The sequence below is a fragment of the Acomys minous genome (assembly GCF_964271855.1).
Source record: "Acomys minous genome assembly, chromosome: 9".
Taxonomy (NCBI): Eukaryota; Metazoa; Chordata; class Mammalia; order Rodentia; family Muridae; genus Acomys; species Acomys minous.
This window is the reverse complement of record NC_140490.1, coordinates 64,060,350-64,083,732: the sequence shown is the minus strand read 5'-3', so window position 1 is coordinate 64,083,732 and position 23,383 is coordinate 64,060,350. Positions and strand designations below refer to the sequence as shown.

The 23,383-nt window shown below is 42.7% G+C and overlaps 1 long non-coding RNA gene across 2 annotated transcripts in view; it reads left to right on the top strand.

The window, feature by feature from the left end:
• The window catches only part of LOC311604868, a 224,458-nt gene that overhangs the window by 187,645 nt on the left and 13,430 nt on the right, over positions 1-23,383 (top strand). For both annotated transcript variants that reach the window (XR_014781712.1, XR_014781713.1), the window contains exons 6-7: positions 16,329-16,482; positions 17,629-17,766. This is a non-coding gene — a long non-coding RNA (uncharacterized lncRNA). The remainder of the gene's footprint in view (positions 1-16,328; positions 16,483-17,628; positions 17,767-23,383) is intronic.

Genomic DNA, 23,383 nt, shown 5'->3' with positions numbered 1-23,383 from the left:
CATTATCCTAAATGTTCACATTGAGTAAATAAGTGGACAATGACTTACTCCAATTAAACTCTCATTACAGCTTCCCTTCGTGGATGGACTGTAGGGCTGGCTGGAGCTCAGGTTTTCCCTTACCAAGAGGATGGAATTTCCATGAAGGTCAGGGTTTATCCCTCCAGTAGAGGTTAGACAGGGCAATGTTTTGGCAGTACAATAAAGAGCCTAGGCAGGATGGAAAAGTGAGATTACAGAGACTATTAAAATATACTTGGTACTTCTCTAAATGTGAAACAACTTAGCATGATACATGTATGCTGCTAATGAGTACACATGCTTAGAAGGCAGGAGGAAAATTGTTTTCTTTAGCTTTTTCTCCCCCAAAGGCCTCTTAGTCTGTATAGACCCACCCAAAACATTTGGCTTCTTCCCAAAACTCCAGACTCCAGTGCTGCTATAAAAATAGCTGTGAGGTATGCGGAAAGTCTGCACTGTTGAAAGCAGCCTTGTTTCTCTTCAGCCTGTTAGATTTTTACATGTACAAACTCATCTGTGCACATAGGTAAATGCACACAGATGTCCACATGTGCAGGGCTTAGAGTCATGTGAAGTGAAAACTCCCTAAAGACTATAAAGTTATGATTTTTGTGTTCTCTTTCACTCCCCCCTCTGTGTGTGTGTGTGTGTGTGTGTGTGTGTGAGAGAGAGAGAGAGAGAGAGAGAGAGAGAGAGAGAGAGAGTCATTCCAGATGTCACTAGATAACAGTGAACTGTTTCCATGAAAAACTGTAGAAACAGTCTTAGCTCATATGGAAATAATGTTTTTAACTAGCTGGGAGTGGTTCCTGGGGCTTGCCCTGATTCTGCCTGGATCCAGGCCCCTCCCCTGGACCACTGCAAAATCTAGATTCAGGTACTGAACTAGTAAGAATGGGTTAGCAGAATTGTGGTAAAATTAATCTTGGATTGAAAAAGGCCAGCGGATAACAACTGTTGGCCTGAATTAGGGCAAAACTCTCTGTCGACTGGAACAGAACCACTAAGACCTCAGATTGCCAACCAAGCACTCAAATAAATAAAGAAGAGTGTGTTTGTTTGTTTGTTTTAGTTTTTTGAGACAGGACTTCTCTGTGTAGCCTTGGCTATGCTGGATTCACATTTATACACCAGGCTGGCCTTAAACTCACAGAGGTCTGCCTGCCTCTTCCTTCTTAGTACTGGGATTAAAGGTGTGTACCACCATAAATAAATAAATAAATAAATAAATAAGAAAGAGGGCTGGAGAGATGGATCGGAGGTTAAAAGCACTTGTCTGTTCTTCCAAAGGCCCTGAGTTCAATTCCAAGCCACATGGTGGCTGACAAAGCATCTGTAATGAGATCTTGTGCCCTCTTCTGGCATGCATGTGGCACAGAATACTGTATAAATAATAAATACATAAATCTTAGAGAAAAAAAGCTCAGCAAAGTGGTGCACTCCTAATCCCAGCACTTCAAGAGGCAGAAGCAGGCAGATCTATGTGAGTTTGAGGCCAGCCTGGTCTACAAAATGAATCCCAGACAGTCAGAGTTATTACACAGAGAAACTATGTCTTAGGTAGGTAGGTTGATAGATAGATAGATAGATAGATAGATAGATAGATAGACAGACAGACAGACAGACAGATAAGAAAGAACCAGAAGGGGTCATATATATCATAGGAAGAAAGGTAATCTTGTCTATATGTCTATATAACCACAGAATTAAACTTGCCACTGTTTAATCTTTTTTTTTTTAATGTTTGTCTGCAATGAACCTTCTTGGTTACATAAAATTGACTTCACATAATTTAAAATGTAGTAAAATGTCAGCATTGTCTCCTAAAATTAAAAACTCCTTATTATTTCAGGGAGAATAAATATGAACATATTCTTCAGACCTATATACTTTCAGCACCCACTGACAACTAAGAAAACTGTGCTGTGCTAGCCTGTAGGCTCAATTTAATTAACAATTATATTTTATTATAAATGTATTAACTGAGCATACCTTACTTATAACCTGACTAACCTAAACAAAAGGAAAAGAATGAAAAGGAGATTAAATAACACAATGATAAAACCATAAGGATATCAGTCCAGAGGAACGATTCTCCTGGCGTAATCAGCAGGACTTCTTCTGCTAGAACCTGGAGCAATCAGAACCGGAGCCTTGGCTGGAGCCCAGAGCCCGGAAGACTTTACTTGAGTGGTTCTTTCTAAGAATGTCCCAAAGTAGAGTGATGAACAGCCAAAGCTATCTCAAGTCTCTCCAAAAAGCCCCATCTCCTGTTTTGGGCTCATATTTATAGCTCCTCCCAGAGTCTGTCCACATGTTTTTCAGCTGGCCACAATCAAGCTCCAGCACGAGGTGATTTGTCTTCTAGTGGATTAACATCACCTGTTCTCTCATAAGTCCATTCCTCATCCTATTCTTGGAATCATAACAAAAACATGTTTATTAGATCCAAGATGGCGGTGAGCAGTGTGGACCATGTTAGAAGCTCCAGTAAACTATTCAGGTAATTGCGTGGAATTCTGAACCAGGAACACCAAGCTCCTCACCCTCCTACAGCAGGAGTACTCCACAGTTCGAAAGGACCAAAGTACAGAAAACCTGCACACCCCTGCACATGGGAGGAGTGCGGATTCTCTTGGACCAGAGTGGCAGCAGCGGCAGCTGAGGTTTGCAGCTGGGAACCCTCCAGCAGAGGCGACTGGCATAGTAACCAGTGGGAATTGCTGCAGGAGAGGGGACTCAGTGCAAGATTTGGGCCCCGCAACCCTAGCTGAACTCGGGACATGGTTTGGGCCCCGTGACCCAAGCTCAACTCAGCGCACAGCTCGTGCCCAGAGACCCAAGCTGGACTCAGAGTGCTGTTCAGCCCCTGAGACTCTAGCTGAGCTTGGCGCATGGTTTGGGCCCAGAGTCCCTAGCTGGACTTGGTGGGCAGTTTGGACCCAGACACTCTAGCTGAGCTTGGCGCGTGGTCCCGGCCCTGAGACTTTAGCTGGTCTCAGCATGCAGTCTGGGGCCCAGAGTCCTTGGCTGAGCTCAGCACACAGTTTGGGCCCAGAAAACCTAGTGGGGCTTGGCGGGCCATTTGGGCTCAGAGACTCTAGCTGAGTTTGGTGCACGGTCCTGGCTCTGAGAGTCTGGCTGGACTTGGCATGTGGATTAGGTCCAGAGTCCCTGGCTGAATTCAGCGAGCAGTTTGGCTGAACTTGGGGGGCAATTTGGGTCCAGTGAACCTAGCTGAACTCAGCAGGTGGTTTGGGTCCAGAGAACATATCTGAGCTTGGCGCGTGGTCCTAGCCCTGAGACTTTGACTGGACTCAGCACACAGATTAGGCCCAGAATCCCTAACTGAATTTGGTGCACAGTTTGGGTCCAGAGTCCCTAGCTAAGCTTGGTACATGGTTAGGGTCCAGAGTCCCTGACTGAACTTGGTGCGTGGTTTGGGTTCAGAGTCCCTGACTGAGCTCGGCAATCAGTGCAGGCCCTGAGACTCTGGCTGAGCTCGGCATGCATTTTGGGCCCCAAAACCCTGGCTGAGCTCGGTGAGTGGTCCTGGCCCTGAGCTCAACACACAGTTTGGGCCCAGAATCTCTAGCTGAGCTTGGCGGGCAGTTTGAGCCCAGAGACTCTAGCGGAGTTGAGTGTGGCTGAGCTCAGTGTGTGGTTTGGGTCACAGACCCTGATGGGACTCAGAGCTAACTGGACTAAATGTGTGGATTAGGCCCAGAGACCCATTTGGGTCCAGAGACCAGTTTGGGTCCAGAGAAGCAAACTGGACTCAGGGTGTGTGCAGTTTGGGCCACATGACACTAACCTGGACTCTGTGAGTGGTCTGGGTCCTAAAACGCTACCGGGAACCACAGACCAGTGGAGCATCAAAGCTCCGGGTCTAAGGAAATCTAGGGGAGACAGGGAGTAAAGTGGCCATTAGACCCCCTCCTCCCAACCTGCTTCAGTCCCTGGAGAGCTCCAGTGCTACAAGGGGACCCAGAAGGCTGTGGACACTTTGGCCTGACCCAAGGCACATTCAGAGACCCAGGACAATTACAGGACCCACAGTACAAGGGAACTGGAGATCACTGGCTGTGAGAGACCCAAACTACAGGGATAGCCTCTTGCCATCCAGACCAGTGAAGCATCAGAGCTTCTGGCCTATGGAGATCATGAGAAAATGGGTGAATCTATTCCCAGATACCCTCTACAAAACTCTGGAAGCTACCTGCCAAAAACAGAGACAGCAAGATGCCTAAGGGACAGCATAAAATCATACACACACACACACACACACACACACACACACACACACACACACACACACACAAAACAAAACAATATGGTGTCTCCAGAACCCAGCAATCCCAAAGAAAACAACCCAGAGAACTCAAACACAACGGAAATACAAGAAAATGACCTCAAATCCTTAGTAATAAGGATGATAATGGAAGAAACAAATGAAATTCTTAATCAAATGCAGGAAGATGCAGCCAAACAGGTGGAAGACATAAAAGAGGCCTATATAGAGGCACTGGGAAAAAATTCAGGAAAATACAAACAAACAGATGAAGTAAATCTGTTTATCTGAACAATAAAACTGTTCAAGTTCTGAAGGCCTATAAAGAGGCAATGGAAGAAACTCAGGAATGTACAATCAGATGAAAGAAATAAATAAAACAGTTCAAGATCTGAAGATGAAAATGGATTCAAAGATAAACACACAGAAGAAAAATGGGAACATGAGAGCTCAGAGAGGAAGGCGAGCAACACAGAGGCGAGCTTTTCTGACAGAATCCAAGAGATGGAGGAATGAATCTCAGGTCTAGAAGATACAATCATAGATCTTGAAGCGACCATTAAAGAAAATGCTAAATCTGGAAAAATCCTGACACAAAACATCCAAGAAATCAAGGACACCATGAAAAGAAGAAATCTGAAGATAACAGGCATTGAGGAAAGAGAAGATGCCAGACTCCAAGGCCCAGAAAACATTATCAACAAAATCATAGAAGAAAACTTCCCTAATCTAAAGAAAGAGATGCCCATAAACATACAAGAGGCCTACAGAACACCAAATAGAATACACCAGAAAAGAAAAACTTCCTGTCACATAATAATCAAAACACAAAATATACAGAACGAAGAAAAATATTAAAAGCTGCAAAGGAAAAAGGCCAAATAACATTTAATGGCAAACCTATTAGAATTACACCCAACTTCTCAGCAGAGACCATAAAAGCCAGAAGGGCCTGGACAGAGACCCTGCAAACCCTAAGAGACCACAGATGCCAGGCCAGACTACTTTACCCAGTAAAACTATCAATAACCATTGACAGAGAAAACAAAACATTCTATGACAAAAACAAATTCATACAGTACCTATCCACAAATCCAGCTTTACAGAAGGTACTAGAAGGAAAACTCCACCACAAAGGGACAAGCTACAACCAAAACTACACAGGAAATAGATAATGGCACCATTGCAAAAACACAACCACACAAACGCTCTACTGGAACCAACATAAAAATTAAGACTCTTAACAGTCACTGGCCATTAATATCTCTCAACATCAATGGTCTCAATTCTCCAATAAAAAAACACAGACCTACTGAATGGATGCATGAACAAGATCCAACATTCTTCTGCATTCAAGAAACATATCTCACCCTAAAGATAGACATTATCTCAGGGAAAAAGGCTGGAAAAAATATTCCAAGCAAATGGCAAGCAGGCATAGCCATTTTAATATCTAACAAAATAGACTTTCAACAAAAAATAATCAAAAAGGATGAGGAAGGACACTTCATACTCATCAAAGGTAAAGTCAACCAAGATGACATCACAATTCTGAACATCTATGCTCCCAATGCAAGAGCACCCACATTGTAAAAGATCTATTAATGAAATTTAAACCACACATCGATCTCCACACAATAATAGTGGGAGACTTCAACACCCCATTCTCACTGAAGCATACATCATTGAAACAGAACTAAGCCAAGAAATAACATCATTAACCAATGACCTGAATCAAATGGACCTAACAGATATCTACAGAACCTTTCACCCAAACAAAAAGGAATATATCTTCTTCTCTGCACCCCATGGAACGTTCTCCAAAATTGATCACATAGTAGGTCACAAAGCAAGCCTCAACAGATACAAGAGGATTGAAATAATATCTTGTATCCTATCAGATCACCATAGTCTTAGGCTGCACTTCAACAACAACAGAAATAACAAAAAGCCTACACATACATGGAAACTAAACAACTCTCTACTTACTGACATCTGGGTCAGGGAAGAAATAAATAAAGAAATTAAAGACTACCCGAAATTCAGTGAAATTGAAGAAACAACATACCCAAGATTGTGGGATACATTGAAAGCAGTGCTAAGAGGAAAATTCATAGCACTAAGTGCCTTTAAAAAGAAACTGGAAACATCCCACATAAGCAGCTTAATGACACAGCTGGAAGCCCTAAGAAAAAAAGAAGCAGAAACACCCAAGAAGAGTAGATATCTGGAAATAATCAAACCCGGGGCTGGAATTAATAAATTAGAAACTAAAAAAATAGTCCAAAGAATCAACAAAACCAAGAGCTGGTTCTTTGAGAAAATCAACAAGATAGACAAACTGTTAGCCAAACTAACTAAAAGACAGAGAGACAGTATCCAAATCAACAAAATCAGAAATGAAAAGGGAGATATAACAACAGACACTGAAGAAATACAAAGAATCATAAGATCCTACTTTGAAGGCATATATGCCACAAAATTTGAAAATCTAAGGGAAACGGATGATTTTCTTGATCAGTTCCACTTGCCAAAATTGAGTGAAGCACAGATAAACAAGCTAAATAGTCCCATTTCCCCTATAGAAATAGAAGCAATCATTGATAGTCTCCCAACCCCAAAAAAAAAAAAAAAAAAAAAAAAAAAAAAGCCCAGGGCTAGATGGTTTCAGTGCAGAATTCTACCAGACCTTCAAGGATGTGCTAATACCGATACTCTACAAGCTACTCCAAAAGATAGAAAGGGATGGAACATTACCAAATTCATTCTATGAGACCATAGTCACATTGATACCTAAACCTCACAAAGACCCAACAAAGAAAGAGAATTTCAGACCAATTTCTCTTATGAACATTGATGCAAAAATACTAAATAAAATACTTGCAAAACGAATACAAGAACACATCAAAGATATCATTCATCATGACCAAGTAGGCTTCATTCCAGGCATGCAGGGATGGTTTAATATACGGAAATCCATCAATGTAATCCACCATATAAACAAACTGAAAATAAAAAACCACATGATAATGGCCTTAGATGCAGAGAAAGCATTTGATAAAATCCAACACCCATTCATATTTAAAGTTTTGGAGAGATCGGGGATACAAGGCACATACCTCAACATAGTAAAGGCTATATACAGCAAGCCAATAGCCAAAATCAAATTAAATGGTGAAATACTTAAGGAAATTCCTCTAAAATAGGGAACAAGGCAAGAATGTCCAGTCTCTCTATATCTCTTCAATATAGTAGTGGAAGTTCTAGGCAGAGCAATAAGACAACAAAAGGAGATCAAGGGGATCCAAGTGGGAAGGGATAAAGTCAAATTATCCCTATTTGCTGATGATATGATAGTGTACATAAGTAAGTGACCCCCAAAATTCTACCAGAGAACTCCTACAGCTGATAAACACCTTCAGCAAATTAGCTGGGTACAAAATTAACTCAAAAAAGTCAGTAGCCTTTCTATATACAACGACAAGCATGCAGAGGAAGAAATTAGGAAAACTATACCCTTCACATTAGCCACAAGCAATATAAAATATTTAAGAGTTATTCTAACCAAGGACGTGAAGGACTTGTTTGAAAAAAATTTCAAAACTCTGAAGAAAGAGATTGAAGATGACATGAGAAGACGGAATAATCTTCCTTGCTCATGGATCGGGAGAATTAACATAGTAAAAATGGCCATCTTACCAAAAGCAATTTACAAATTCAATGCAATCCCTATCAAAATACCTACACAATTTTTTAAAGACATTGAAAGTTCAATTCTGAACTTCATATGGAAAAACAAAAAACCAAGAATAGCTAAAACAATCTTGTTCAATAAAAAATCCTCTTGAGGAATCTCCATACCTGATCTCAAGCTATACTATAAAGCAACAGTAACTACAGCAGCATGGTATTGGCACAGCAATAGGCTAGTTGATCAGTGGAATCTAATTGAAGACCCAGATATGAGTCCACACACATATGGTCACTTGATTTTTGACAAAGAAGCCAAATCGATTCAATAGAAAAAGGATAGCATCTTCAACAAATGGTGCTGATCTAACTGGATGTCTATGTGTAAAAAAAGTAGCTGGACCCATATTTGTCACCCTGCATAAAACTCAAATCCAAGTGGATCGAAGACCTCAACATAAAACCAGAGACACTAAGTCAGTTAGAAGAAAAAGTAGGCAAGAGTCTGGAACACGTTGGCACAGGAGACAACGTCCTGAATAGAACACCAATAGCCCAGGCCTTAAGGTCAACAATTAATAAAAGGGACTTTGTGAGGCTGAGAAGCTTCTGTAAGGCAGGAGACACTGTCAACAGAATAAAGAGACAGCCTACAGACTGGGAAAAGATCTTCACCAACCCTACATCTGACAAAGGTCTAATATCCAAAATATATAAAGAACTCAAGAAATTAAACATCACCAAACCAAATAACCCAGTTGAGAAATGGGGCTCAGAACTAAACAGAGAATTCTCAACAGAGGAATATGGAATGGCTGAGAAACACTTAAAGAAATGCTCAATGTCCTTAGTCATCAGAGAAATGCAAAATCAAAACAACTCTGAGATTCCATCTTACCCCCATCAGAATGGCTAAGATCAAAAATTCAAGCGACACCACATGCTGGCAAGGATGTGGAGAGAGAGGAACACTCCTTCATTGCTGGTGGGAATGCAAACTAGTACAGCCACTTTGGAAATCTATCTGACACTATCTCAGAAAACTGGAAATACAGCCACCTTAAGAATCAGCTATGCCACTCCTTGGAATATACCCAGAAGATACTCCAGCACACAACAAGAACATTTGCGCAACCATGTTCATAGCTGCCTTACTCATAATAGCCAGAACCTGATAACAGCCTAAATGTCCCCCAGTAGAAGAATGGATAAAGAAACTGTGGTACATTTACACTATGGAATACTACTCAGCTATTAAAAACAAGGAATTCCTGAAATTTGTGGACAAATGGATTGAACTAGAAATGATCATAATGAGTGAGTTAACCCAGAAGCAGAAAGACTCAAATGGTGTATACTCACTTATATCTGGACACTAGGCCAAGGGGTATGTCCCATGAAAGTCTTCACTTACCAGGAAAGTGGGACAGAGGGGAGGACCTCCTATTGGGACTCTAGGTGAGAGAAGCATGGGAGAATGGGGAAATAGACGGATCCAGAAGGTCCTAGAAATCTACAAGAACATTATGATGGGCAGATCTGGGCCCAAGGGTCCTGCTCAAACTGTGGCACCAGCCAAGGACAATATGTGTAGTAAACTTCGAACCCCTACCCAGATCTAGCCAATGGATAGGACATTCTCTACAACTGAGTGGAGAGTGGGGTATGACTTTCATAGGAACTCTGGTGCCCCATATTTGACCATGTCCCCTGGATGGGGAGGCCTGGTGGCACTCAGAGGAAGGATAGCAGGCTACCAAGAAGAGATTTGATACCCTATGAGCACATACAGTGGGAGGAGGTCCCCCTCAGTCACAGTCATAGAGGAGGGGAGTAAGGGGAAAATGAGAGGATACAAGGGATGGGCTAACAATTGAGATATAATATGAATAAATTAATAAAAATATATTTAAAAAACATGTTTATCTCCTTCATCAGCCCCAACCTAGTATTTCTTTGTATGTGTGTATGTGTGTGTGTGTGTGTGTGTGTGTGTGTGTGTGTGTGTGTGTTTGATGTAAGCATATATATGTGTACATGTGTGCATGCAGATGTATGCATGTGTGCACAGGTGCACCGGATATATCTTGGGTCTTCTCTGGTTGCTCTCCATCTCAGTGACCCTGCAGCTCACTGGCTCAGCTATACTGACTGCTCAACAGGATCCAGGCATCTTTCTGTCTCTGTTCCTCAGTGGTGAGGAGTACCCGCAGTCGTGCTTGACTTTTTATGTGAGCACTGGGCATCCAAATTCAGGTCCTCATGAGTAGGTAAGGATCCTGCTCTCATTACCTTTGCAGCCACTTCCCCAGCTCCACACATTGGGTATTGACATGTGCTTCCTGCCCTTTTCCTAATATCTGGGAAGTGGAGAGGGAATATCTTTTCACTAGAGAGGCTTAGAAGATAACCAGTGAAAACTTGGATCCCACCATAGACACCACATGTGTCTTGTGAACCACGAGCAGCTCCACTGTATGGTGGTGGCCCCCTGCTGTTTCCAGGCCTTACTTCCAAGTCTTATTTCTCTTATGTAGTTGCTCTAGCTAGCATTGTTAAGAAAAGAATCTATAAATCTTCATAAATTACGTGCCGCAGAAGGCTTTGTTTGCTTCCAAAACATTCTTCTGAAGGCTTTGTGATCTCCATTCCTCATTAACTTGAAGAAGCCACACAAAAGGTTCCACATCTTTTTATCTGTGCATTCTTGAATGGTGTGGTTCTGTCTCTGTCTCTCTGTCTCTCTGTCTCTGTCTCTGCCTCTGTCTCTGTCTCTCTGTCTCTCTGTGTCTCTGTCTCTGTGTCTCTGTCTCTGTGTCTCTGTCTCTGTGTCTCTGTCTCTGTCTCTCTGTCTCTGTCTCTCTCTCTCTCTCTCTCTGTCTCTCTCTCTCTGTCTCTCTCTCTCTCTCTCTCTCTCTCTCTCTCTCTCTCTCTCTCTGTCTCTCTCTCTCCCTCACCTCCCTCTCCAATTCAAAGAAAGAACTGACACAGGCTTCCTGTCACGGCCCAAGCAAAGGGAGAGGAGCCAGTCTGTGAGGTGCACACCTAAACAAAGCTAACACTTTATGTCTCGGGAGAATAAGCCTGCATCTTCATTTACATGAGTTCAGATTATTTTTGTTCACTTGCTTTGCATTTTTCCCATCCTCCAAAGCCGTCTGGAGGCCAACATTACAAGGACAAATTCAATATGTGTGATAGCATCCTCGTTAGAAACCATAGTGAGTACACTTTGCCAATACTCTAATCTGCCAGGACAGGTGGTAAGCCTAAGAGGGATTGGCCACCTCCATGTTATGACATCTAAAAGGAAAGACTTGGTCATTGTAGCCAGTTGTTCATACAGTTTACAGCTTCAAATGAGATTATTGATTAGGTTAATTTTCCGTTGGATATTGGACTTGGTTTGCAATTCAACATCAGAGTTCATTAAATTTGCATTGCGGTTGATCATCTTCCATTAAGAAGCACATTGTGAAGTTTCATTACTGGGAAATATATGTGTGTGTACACTTCCTTAGTGCCAATGCTAAGAATTCAGACCCTGAAACCTCCTATTGATTCCATTGAATTTTGCTAGTCAGCCTAACCCCATATTGCTAGTTTCTTGAAAAATTAGCATCACTACCAGTAAATAGAAAGGCACTAAGATTAAAAAAACTATTGTTAAGATTTTTTAATTTCTGTATTGGCTTATTATTTTTAAATTTATTTATTCACTTTACACCCTAGTCTCCTCCAGGTTCCACCTTCCCCCCCTTTCCCCCTCCCCTTCTCCTCAGAAAAGGGGAGCCCCCTCCCCCATACTGACTCACCCCAGCACATTAAGTCACATCAAGAGTAAGCACTTCCTCTCCCACAGAGGCCAGACAAGGCAGCCCCGCTAGGAGAATGTGATCCACAAGCAGGCAACAGAGTCCATGTCGGAAACAGACCCTGCTCCACTTGCTAGAGGACCCACATGAAGACTAAGCTGCCCATCAGCTACATAGATGTAGGGATCCTAGGTCCAGGCTATGCATGCAATTTGGTTGGTGCTTCAGACTCTGTAAGCTCCCATGGGCCTACAATAGTTGACTCCAACTTGTTTGTCTTTTTGTGGAGTAAGTCTTATAGGCCTTTCACACAATGAACAGAAGGTCATTTACTAATTAACACTGTTTTGGGGCTAGGGGTGTAGCTCACTCTAGAATGCTTGACTAGCATCCCCAAGGCTCTGGGTTCCATGCTTAGCACAAAAAAGATAAAACTAACAGCTAACAACAACAACAGCAAAGGCAAAGACAAAACTTTAAACATTTCTACTTAACTTAGACTACTTGACTTGGTAACTGTTAATTATGACTTCACTTAGGTTATTTGGGAGTTGGGTCTGTTTGGCTGTTTTTTGCCTTTATAGCTATTTTAAATATTTTAAATTTTAAATAGCTATAAATAGCTAGATTTTAAAGGCTGTGCTTCTAAGGCTGAACAGACAACACATATAAAGACAGTTTGTCTTACAAGCACAAGGACCCGAGTTCAATTCCCAGAAACCTGGTGAGAAGAGTCACCATGGTGGTGCTTGTAATTCTGGGGAGGTGAGAACAGGCAGATCCCCAGGGCTCAGCTGCTGACCAATCAACCCAGGCATAGCTTCAGGTATATAACCCAGAAGTAATATATCGGATCACTTGGGTCTAAGCTCTGGAAAGCCATCATTCTAATCAGAAAACTGTTTAAGAGATAAGAGGAAACCATCCTTTCAAAGCATGGTGACAGGTGGCTTTACAGGTCTGAAGTGCTCCCTCCCTTCCCCCTCCCTCCCTCCCTCCCCCCTTACTCTCCCTCCCCCGTCATTGGTTTTAGAAGAAAGAGGACAGTGGTCCTCAGGAGGGCACAGGAATATGTTCAAAGACAAATGAGAATCTTAAAGGAGGAGTTGGCAACTCTGAAGCTACTTTTTTAAACTCTCACTTAGGAGAGACCAGGGTCCCCAGGGGTTTTATTCAAAGCTGTTGAGAGGTGGAAAGTTCTCACATTTATTTTTTGACTGCAACCTTGCAGAGCCTGTGCCTTGGGATAAGAGGCACAGTACGGGGAAGGCATTTGTGAGTCTGGGAGCTCTACCTTGTTTCCAGATTCCAGAAACCACATACTGTCTTCTTATCTCCAATCATGGCATAACAGGAAAAAGCAGGCAGCACACAGGAGCCTCGTGTAAAGTGAAGGTACCTCGTTTCCCTTAGGCACAGTGTGGGCACTGGCCAGCCCCCTTATCAATCTGTGTGAGATATTTAACAAATTTTAGAAGAAATGCCAATGCTGAGCTGATAAAGCTGAGGTTCCCCTACTCACACATAAACACACACACACACACACACACACACACACACACACACACACACACACACACACACACACTATGGCTCCTATTTTAGACTTGAGGATGTTATCCCAGAGGGTGCCCCCATGTCTCTATGTATAGAGCCCAATGTCTCACAGGCTGAGTAAAGATGGACCCAGAAAACTAAGTCTTTGTCACCAGACATAAAGTGTCCACTGAAATGTCTTTTATTATGACTGAACTTTTCTCCAGGGAGGCCTGTAATAAAACACTGAAGAGAAAAAGCAGATTTTAGAGGATGATCAAAGAGTAGAGAGGGAATCTTAGACAACTTTCAAAGGCCAGAGCCCAAGCCAAGGGAGTCAGATCAAGGCTAACTCAACAGAAGTCAATGAAACTGAAGCAATATGTTAAACTCACATAGAACCAAGGTATGCGTTTTTTGAACACCGGTTCTTAGCTTCAGCTACTCATTGGCATCACCTGGGTCCAAACTCCACTCCATCTCATTTGTCTCCAATCTGAAGTAGGGTGAACATAAGCATCATTATGTTGAAAACCCTCCTCTCCTGACTTTAACTTCAAAAGTTAGTTTATAAAAAGCCGAGCTAAAGATTTTGGAGACAAATATTTCCATGTAGGGCAGGCGAGAACAGAACTTTGGCCCTAGCTAAGGATAAGGAATGGATTACACGTGGCTAAAGGGCTTGTGAAAGAATCAGACACAGGTAGGTAGGTAATAGTGAAGGTTGATGATGCAACCACTTCATCAAGCTTTGTCATAAAAACCTGGCTTTGGCTCCAGAAGATGGAAAGAGCCTAATGTTCAGGTGGGGGCAATCACTGCTATCCTCTCCCAAGTCATGAGCCCTTCAAAGTCATGTGGCCTTGTTGTTGGCTCTGTAACCTCAGTGCTCTGGTTAGGGAGCAGGACTGTAATCTCCTACTACCTCTCACTAGGTCCTGCTAGCTAAGAGGCCCTTAACGTGTGCAGTTATCCACCCAGGAAGTAACCTCAATGTGCCAACATCCCTCCTATCCCCATCCGTCGCCATCAAAATAGTCCTCAAACCAGTTTCATGTTTCAAAGAAGAGCAAGTTTGTACCTATGTTTCACCGAAAAGCATCTTTGAACATTAAAAAAAAAAATGGTCTCCTTTCTCTTTGTGTGATTTGAAATACTTCAAAAGGCAGAACATCCTATCGAATCTAACTTGCGGATGTCAGTTACCAAGAAGAGGCATGGGTCTGTCTGTCCATCTTCAAAGTACTCAGCAGGTATGAGGACATCCTCCCAGAATGTCTTAATCAATTGCCAAACATTAAGCACTGTCAACACCAAAGTAATTTCCTATGTTCTATCGCTACCTTCCAGGGTCTATAGACCATGAGGACTTTTCCAAATGACTAGACCATTCTGTCACCCTTGCATTTCCCCGAGCATTGTCTGGGATTAAACTGGCCTGGTCATGAAAGTTCTTCAGTGATGACTCTGGATTTGATTATTAAACCAGCTCTAGAAATTGCCATTTGTTTTGAGTGTGGCTGTCAGCAATTTCTAGGTTAAGGGTATAGTATATCCAGAGCCTTACAGTTCTTCCTAAGAGTGGCTGCTGCAGTTAGGAAAAGGAGCACTAACAGCATCCCTCCTCCTTGGATAGTCATGCGCTCTCTCCTGCTTCTTTTTACTCTTGCAAGCCTGCAGGCATTGTGGGTGTCTCACCTAGATACAGCCATTACACAACACTTAGTCCTTCCTCAGCACATCTTCAGCAAAGCGCCGTGGTGCAGGCATCTGGTGGCATTGTATTTCTTGTCTAGGTTTCGAGGGAGGAGTCACATTGCAGATCATAAGGCTTCAGCCATCTCATGCTCCCACTTTGTTCTATAAATGAACCACACTGAAGAAATAACAACTAAAATGTCAGGAAGCAGAGCTCTCTGTGAACACCCAGCATCAACAGCATCCCTCTTGGGTTGTCACATTTGTTAAAAAACAAAGCTTCCAGGTGATTCTTTCCTTCCTTCCTTCATCATTTCTTCTTCCTTCCTTCCCTTTCCTTTCCCCCCAAACCCTAGATTATAATGATTCAAGGTCCAGAGCACCCCTAAACCCTAAGTGTGACAGCTCTGCCTTCACTATGCCACCCTAGGAATGGTTGGTTTCCCTGGAAGATGGAAACCTCTGAAAATGGATTTATTTTCCAGAGCAGTTTTGTGTTCACATAAACTTGAGGGAAAGGTACAAAGACTTCCTACATTGTGCAGCTATTTCCTCAAGTGAAGCTTTCCCTGGTAGAGGGAGAGGGAATACTCCTAAGACTCGGAGAAAACTTGGCAAAGCTACAGGATTCCCAGGCCCCTCCCCACCAGCTTGTGTATAGGAGCAGCAAGGATTGCTGGGGAAAGATTCTGAGCCACATTGTTGCCTGCATCTCGGAAAAGGAGCCTCAGATATGTAACTCTCATGAGTGTTCAACACACTGGTGTGGGCTTTACAGTTGCCTTTGAGTCACCCCGTGCTCTATAAGTGACCCCGACATAGCCATTAGTTCATGAAGCTACATTTGAGTGGAGTCTTCTTTCTTTTTGTGTGTATGTGCACGCGCATGTTGGTACACGTTCATGTGAATATGTATTCGTGCTGGTGTGCACACATGTAGAAACCAGAGGCCAGCTTCATATGTTTTTCCTTCAAAGCCATCCACTTTTTTCCTCTGAGACAAGGGTCTCTCATTGGCTTAGAATTCCCTGGTTCAGCTCTAAAGGGCGGCCAGGAAGCCCAGGGATCTGCCTGTCTCTGTATCTCCAGAGCTGAGATTACAAGCACACTACACCATGTCTGCCTTTTTTTTTTTTAAACAAATGTTTCAGGGTCGTAACTCAGACCTCATGCTTGCATGGCAAGTGCTTTACTGATGGGACCATCCCGGAATCATTTCGTTGCTGTGACATCATCACTTATCCAGTATAAATAGACATTTTCTCACATTTCCCCAGGAACAGTCATATCATGGCCTACTTCCTCCGTATGTACAAAGCCTCCCCCATCATCGACACATCCCACCAGAGCAATGTACTTGTTATGACTGCTGGAGCCTCCACACACTCACCTCGGCCTGAACTTCAAGGTTTACATTGGAATTTGCTCCAGGTAAATGAAGCATTTTTTTTTTAAGCCATGGGAATCCAACATGGGAGCTGTGATTGGACTCTGATATAGCATACGTTTTGTTGCTTACCATTTTCCCGTTCAGATGACAGACAAGGATATGAGGAGATAAACCTCAATTCTGAGCTATCATTCAAACAGGCCTCAATATTCCACTCATACTGTAGCCGACATATGTCAAGATTCTTAACTACGGAAAATTTCCTGTCACAGTCTTGACTTTACACAAGCCATTGGGGACTGTTTCTATGACACCAAGTAGATGATTGGCTTGTGTATATAAGTCAACCAGCATGATCTACTGATACGGTGGTGGCAGCACCTGGAGTGGGGTATCCGGCACCACCTGCGTTTTTGCATTTTGATAACATCAAAATGGAAGGTAATGAGTTACGAGTATTATTTTATAAGAGAACCATTTCTCTGTTTCTTTTTATTGTATTTGGATCCTCCCCATATTTCTAAAAATAATCTTAGTTCCAAAGAAAACCATCTCAACTAATGGGCCTTGATGTATGCTTTAGGACTGACCAAGTGGGGACAGCTGTGCCATGAACACTTAGAGTTCTGCAGCTATTGCTGGCCTTCTTACTGTGCTATTGGAAGAAGTCTTGGTTCTAAAATGCTTCCAAAGATGGAACTCTTTTTCTGAAACAGTTTCTCAGGGAGCTCATATGTAGCAGGCTATAGTAATTTAAGGAGAGTGCTGCTAGTTATTTCACAGCCCCCAAAACCCCTACTGGCAACACTGAAGTCAGAAAATAGGATATTTCTTTGGATGTTGGTGTCAAAGACACCAAGCGCTGTTGGCACTTAAATTCGTGGGAAGGCAAGGTTTCCTTTTTAGGATAATGACTAGCTCAAGTGATCATGGAACACTGAAAATGCTTCTTTCCAACTGTCCTTCCATGCAGAATATAAACAGGCTGAAGGCTATGGTACTCCCTTGTTTTCGTTTTTCTGTCATAAAAATAAAGCATGGTCAAACTACTTAACTTTGTAGAGTTCTACTTCAAAACTTATTATGTTTAGCTGGAACAGCATGATGTTTGTCAGCTCCTTTTTCTATTATGTATTCTCCAAGTAACCTGTAATAGTCTTAACATGTTGCATTTATAATATTTGCAGCTTGCTTGCTAATCCCAGTGGGCTGAAAACCCCCACAGCTTTCAAGAGACAAATTAAAACCTTTTCTGAGCATCATCATGAACAAAAGAAGAAGAGGAAGAGGAAGTAGAAGAGGAGGAGGAGGAGAAGGAAATCAAAGTAAGCAGGCCATTTTAGGGATATATATTGCAAACTTTCCTAAGCCCCTCCAGACTGACAGCTAGCCCCTGAAGGCTAGGAGGTAGGTGCTTAACAACCATCTTCTGCAGCCTTCCCATGAGTTTTATTTTATTGTAGTGTGTGTGTGTGTGTGTGTGTGTGTGTGTGTGTGTGTGTGTGTGTGTTATCACATGCATGTGATCGAGGGTCAATTTGTCAGAGTTCATTGTCCTTCTAACATGTGGGTCTCAGGGATCAAATTCAGATCATCAGGTGCTTTTACTTGATGAGACATTTTACTTTATCTCTTTCTGTGAATTGTATATTTCAAAACACTCATGGATGTATGAGGGTGTGGCTCAGTCATGAAGCACTACTGACGGGTAGGTGTCAACCCACCACTTTTCCTCCCCTGACACAATTAAAATGGGTCACAGAATGAAGGACTACACATGTGTCTTAGGTAGGCTTACTACTGCTGTGAGGAAATACCATGGCCAAAGCAACTTGAGGAGGAAAGGGTCTATCCAGCCTATGATTTGACATCACAGTTGATCATCAAAGGAAGTCAGGACAGGAGCTCACCAGGGCAGGAACCTGGGCACAGGAGCTGATGCTGAGACTGTGGAGTGCAGCTTGCCAGCTTGTTCCTTATGTTTTACTCAGCCTGCTTTCTTATAGTACCCAGGACTATCAGCCCAGCGATGGTACCACCCACAACGGGCTTGGCCCTCCCCTGTGGATTACTAATTAAGAAAATGCCAGAGTGTTATGGAAGAATGGAGAATAGAAGGACCCAGAGGGTCCAGGAACCCCACAAGAAGACCATCAAGGCTGGTGGATCTGGACGGGGTGGGGTGGGGGGGCTATACAAACTACTGTACCAACTAAGGACAATGCATACAGTAAACCTAGACCCCATATTCAGATCTAGCCAATGGACAGTGCATTTCTCTACAGTTGTGTGGAGAGTGGGGACTGCCTCTGACATGAACTCTGGTGCCTCCTATTTGACAACTTCCCTTGGTGGGAAGGCCTGGTGGCACTCAGAGGAAGGGGAAGCAGGCTATCCAGATAGACCTGAAAGCCTGTGATCATATGGTGGGGGAGGAGGTCCCCTTCTGTCACAGGCCTAGGGGAGGAGAATAGGGTGGAAGAGGGACGGAGGGGAGAGTGGGAAGATACAAATGAGGGGATAACAATTTAGATGTAATCTGAATAAATTATTCAAAAATTTAAAAAGTGGAAAGAAGAAGAAGAAGAAGAAAAAGAAGAAGAAGAAGAAGAAGAAAAGAAAGAAAGAAAGAAAGAAAGAAAGAAAGAAAGAAAGAAAGAAAGAAGAAACTGTTCTACAGGCTTGTCTAGAGCCCAGATCTTATAGAGGCATTTTCTCAAATGAGACTCGCTCCTCTCTTATGAACCAAGCTTGTGACAAGTTGACATAAAATTAGCCAGTACAACATGATAACAGGCCTCTCAGGGAGTGGGTACTCCATAGAAGAAATTGCAACTAGTAATTGCATGCCCTGCAGGCTGTTCTAGCTTAACACACAAGATCCTTGAGGGAAGCAAGCCTGGGTGCTACCCTGTACCCTCACTTCCCTGGAATCTACTAGCAAACAAAGCATCATGCATATGATGGGAAGCCAAGACTGAGAAAAACTCTGCGTCTACTGCCCAGACCTGGTCCAGCCAGCATGCTTATCTGGTCTGCTGGTCTCCAGACTTGCAAAGGACTCTCTGTCTGCTGAGGATGCCAATGGGGTCCAGCACACAACTAAGACTTTGAAACCACAGACTATCCTTGGGTCACAGTAGAGTTGATAGGAAATAGCCAAGGAGCTTAGGAATACTTGGGCTTGAAAGTGAACATGGAAGAGCCTTGGTATTTCTGTGAGCTCTTTTCGTGATATTGTTGCCAGCCTCCACTGTCCTCTGTTCTGCTGAGTTTTTTGGGGGGGTCTCTTGTTCCTCATCTATAAAACAGAGAGTGCTAACACCTCTAGGGAGAAGGTGTGATTAATTGAGTGGTTAATGAGAAAGAGCCTCCAGCATGCTGCCATGTACATTAACAGGCTACTCAAAGAGTTGATATTATTATTAATCATGACTGGTTAGCATTGGGATAAAAATTAGAGTCAATTTTACATAGCAAGAAATTCTATAAAACTATGCAAGTATGCCTTATTTCTTCAAAGTTTCCTCCTTCCTTATCCCCTAACCCTATCACTTATTTATAATCCATTTTATTGGATCAACATATCAGTCAATCCATTCACAATCTCTTTACTAAACATTATGTTTATTCAAGACTTGAATACAAAGAAATTCTTGGCAAGATCTAGAGTCAAGGGGTCACTATTACACACACACACACACACACACACACACACACACACACAGAGAGAGAGAGAGAGAGAGAGAGAGAGAGAGAGAGAGAGAGAGAGAGAGAATAGTTCATTGGCCATCCAGGAGTGGGAAACTATATTTGACGACCTCCAACTGTCATTTATTTCTGCTAGACAATCATGCCTCCTACTGTTTTAACCCAGTTTTTAAAATTTATTTTATACACTCCAGTGGCAGACTGCCTGTCACAAGTCACTTTTATTGCCATTATATATTTCACACTAGGAGATTTGTGGCTACTGGGGGCCTCTTTAAGTGATAACATGATTTAATGCTTAAGTCTCAGTAAGTGAATATATAAGCACCAACATGTCATATGATCTACACACAGACGATGTGGACAGTAGGTTCATGTGTAGGTGTGTATGCACACAAGGATGTGTAGAGGCCAGAATTCAACCTTAGGTGTTCTTCCTCAGGTCATGTACACTTGTTTTTAAGGACAGAGTCTCTCACTGGTTTGTAATTTGTCCAGTGGGTTAGGCTGCCCAGCCAGTGAGCCTGAGGAACTCCCCATCTCTGCTTCCACAGTGCCAGCATTATACACACACACCAGAATGCCTGGCTTCCTACACGAGTTCTGGCTTAGTTGCTCACGTTTGCATGGCAAGCATTTTACCTTCTGACCATCTTCCTAGACCTGAACAGAGACTTGCCAGCTCCTAGAGAATTCAGGCCAAATTTCAACATTCTCTTTGTGAGTTCCCTCAGAATCTCAAAAGTGGGGTGCCTTAGGTACTTTTCTCAAGTTCGGAGGAAAGGCTTTGAGATATCAGGGAGGGTCATGAGAGTGGACTTGAAGGGACACATGGAAACACAGCAGAGGTAAGGTGAGGAGGAGGGCCTCGGCGTGGACACAGTGCATGGAGGACAGCGTAATACGTGTGTGTGAAACTTGGGAAGGACTTGAAGTCCACACAGAAGACCAGGCCATTTGCCACTCCACTGTTAAGGCATATCTGTGGTTCTGCAGGATTAAACAGGCCTAGTGATAATTAGCTCATCTGATCCCAAGTCATGATTTTTACTCTCTGTTTCTATAAGTTTAAAAAAAAAATTGGGGCCAAGAGGTAAGTTTTCACTTGCCAAGAACAATTCTCAGGTGAGAAAGAACACTGAAAAATGTCATTGTGATTGAAGCACATATATCAGCCTTTACTGCTATAAACATAATCACAGCCCTTACAGCCAAGCCAAGTGGGGAGAAGCCTAGAAAAGCATGAGGTGTCTTAAGTGCACACTTAGAGACCCACTCTACAAATAGCCTAGCAAGCATTCCTCAGTGAAGAGCTGTATGGACATCAGATGCTCTTAGCAGCTCGTGACCTGGGAACCAGAAATAGGGACCGTAGCAACACACATCTATCCAGCTACGGCCTCCAGGCTCTTATCTCAATCCCCATCATATTCCCAGTGAGAACATTCTTCTCTCCAGGAAGGATGCCTCTGGTGTTGGCTGTTTGCATTCTTAGTCTGTGAGTATGAAGTGAGCCTGTTGCGTTTGTGCTACTAAGCTCTAGAAAATTAGGAAAATAAATGTTTGAATGCTGATACTCTGGATATTTTGCCCATTGTGACCCCCCCCCAGTGGGAAATCTAAGGATGAGACACTTGAAAATGTTCCTGAGTTTTTCCACCTTTGCTCATCTTTCAACAATTCATCTAGGTATATAATTATCTGCTCTTCCTTCATTCTTTTCTCTCTCTCTCCTTCCTTCTTGTGTTCTTTCTTGGGGTGGGAGTCAGAGAATAACAGAGCCAGTTAATTCTTCCTTCCACCATGTAAGTCCTAGGACTTGAACTCAGGTCATTAGGCTTGCTGGCCAACACCTTTGCCCACTGAGGCATCTCACCAGCCTGGTCCCTAATGTTTTCAAGAAACTCATGGAGACATCATGTTTTCAGCTATAACCTGTAGTGATGCATTTACCATAGACTGCCACCAAGCTCCTGATGAAGGTGTGGGGTTGCATGCTCGCTGACTCTTCCATCTAATTAGGGTGGAGTAGGAAACCTTCCAGAATTTGTGGCAAGTGCCCAAGCATGTTAATCATTCAAATTATCATCCGTACAAAGTGTGTGCAGAAACTTCATCACTTTCCTACTAGGCCTGTACCCTCTGCCCTGCTTGGTGAGCAGGATGGAGCCACCTAGTTATCCCCAGACATGGATCAGGCCAAGGCTTCATCCCATTTTCACAACTTCTCATACGCTAAGCAGAGCCATTGTCATGCTACATCTCCTCCCATTGATCCAACATGTCCTTGAATATATATTATCTTTTATTGCAAGTCAGGGGACAGCCTGTTTTTGTTTTTTGTTTTTTTGGTTTTTGGGGTTTTTTGTTGTTGTTGTTGTTGTTTGTTTGTTTTGTTTTGTTTCTGTTGTTTCAGTGGAGAGACAAATAGCAAACACTTGGGACCTTGAGAGCCACATAGGAAGAATCACATTTTGCTCCTTGCACATTGAAACTGCCTTTGTTTTTCACTTTTCCCTGAGGAATCGTTCATCTGCCTCAATTATTCAGTTCTGCCACTGCAGCACATCCTCATGCATAGATATTGTGTAAATAAATGAACAAGACTGGGTTCTAATAAAACTTTATTTACAAAACCAAGCCTTGGACCACATTTACTGTGTAGGCTACAGTCAGCTGGCTCCTGATATCTATGATATGTGCATATACCCATTAATAATTTAATAGCCTATTACTTTGTTTATTATTATTTATTTATTATTATTATTATTAATTATTATGTGTGTATGATGCATGATTTGAGAATGGATTCACATGTGTGAGTGGCGGAGGACAGTTTTTCAAGAGTCAGTTTCCTGTGGGTACTAGGAATCAAACTCAGGCCATCAGGGTTGTGTAGCAAGAGTTTACCTGCTAGCCAGGTGGTGGCACACACCTGTAATCCCAGCACTCAGGGAGGCCAAGGCAGATGGCTCTCTGTGAGGTCAAGGCCAGCCTGGTTTACAAAGTGAGTTCAGGACAGCCAAGGCTACACAGAGAAACCCTTTTTCAAAAAAAAAAAAAAACAGAACAAAACAAACAAGGAAAAAAAAAGAGTTTACCTGGTGTGCCATCTTTTTGGCCTCTGTTAGTTTAGAGCTGCTTTCCTTGACATTTATTTTCCACTGCACAGCAGACAGGTGGGGCTGTTGTGTAGACTCATTTTATATGTAGATAATGAAGGCTTGTTGA